General features: G+C 44.7%; 1 protein-coding gene across 1 annotated transcript in view; it reads right to left on the bottom strand.

The window, feature by feature from the left end:
* Positions 1 to 395, bottom strand: part of TTLL1 (tubulin tyrosine ligase like 1) — a 29,066-nt gene extending 28,671 nt beyond the window's left edge. The window contains exon 1 of the mRNA XM_018553456.1: positions 359 to 395. The gene's annotated coding sequence lies outside the window, so the exon portion shown is untranslated. The remainder of the gene's footprint in view (positions 1 to 358) is intronic.
* Positions 396 to 1,250: the final 855 nt, after the last annotated feature.

Raw genomic sequence — 1,250 nt, 5'->3', positions numbered from 1 at the left:
ATATCTATATATATAAAATTATCTTTATAAGCTATTACAGGGTATAATAATTCAGACAAAGCAGCCGATTGTCTTATATGCACATGGTTAACTCTGATCTACAGTCTGTGCACATCTCCATATAAGCATTCTGTACTGCAAGCATGCAAATGACTCCCAGCAATTCTGTAGCATGGAGAATGAATGGCAGCAGCACAATATTGGAGCTGATAGAAGTCCCAGGCAGTGGTGTCAGCCATCATTTCCCCTTACAGGGCAGAGAAGGAGCTGTACTCTCCCCCCTTCTCTATAATCTGCAGCCCCTTCCCCATAATCTGCAGCCCCTTCCCCATGCACAGAGATCTCATCACACACTTACACTGCAGATAAACCTGGATCCTGGGCAGCCTCCCTGCCATGTACAGCTCACACATCCACTTCCGGGTGGTCTCCATGGCGACCCAGGACGCGTAGAGACACCTGCTCCTCAGCAGGGCTGCACAGTGCTGCTGCTTGATGCAAGGAGGAGCTGTCACCAGGCCCCAAGTCAATGGTACTTCATCTCTCCGAATCATTGCACTAATCTCAGGAGACTTTTTTTGTTTTGTGACACATCAGGTTCAATACTGAAGAGTACAATGATGGGGGGATTAACTTTTTCAGCAATTTGAGCTACAGTAACTCTTCTATTGGATTGGACTACATGTGCAAGCCTTCACTCACCCATGCAGGAAGGAGCCTTGGCTGCCCATGACCCTGTGACTCTTTCCTTGGACCACTTTTGATAGGTCCTGACCACTGCAGACCGGGAACACCCCACAAGAGCTGCAGTTTTGGAGTTGCCCTGGCCCAGTTGTCCAGCCATCACAAATTGCCCTTGTCAAAGTTGCCCAGACTAAGTGCAGCATAGTGATGTTATCCTACTAATTTTACAAGGTAATACCTGGGTTCTCAAACACATTTGGTGCAAATAAGTGTATTTATATCACTTATGGCTATTGAGGAATATATTTAAGTGAAGCTTTTTTTTTTTTGTGGTCCAGAATTCAGTTTTAAGGATCAGCAATGGCAGCTGTAAGATGTTCTTATTACAGATTCACAATAGAAAATAGAGAACATATCAAATGTTTAACCCTTTCGCTGCCAAGCCCCCCCAGAATGCTTTACACCTCAGCTGGCCACACCATTTTTGCAATTTTTCCCATTGTTTTGATTTCCTATTGCTGCGTTGCTAGCTTTTGTAAAAGACCCCCCCAAACCATATATTTTCT

The sequence above is a fragment of the Nanorana parkeri genome, unplaced genomic scaffold (assembly GCF_000935625.1).
Source record: "Nanorana parkeri isolate BGI_ZX_2015 unplaced genomic scaffold, ASM93562v1 scaffold120, whole genome shotgun sequence".
Taxonomy (NCBI): domain Eukaryota; kingdom Metazoa; phylum Chordata; class Amphibia; order Anura; family Dicroglossidae; genus Nanorana; species Nanorana parkeri.
The sequence above is the reverse complement of the archived record's forward strand: the minus strand, read 5'-3'. Positions and strand labels throughout refer to the sequence as shown.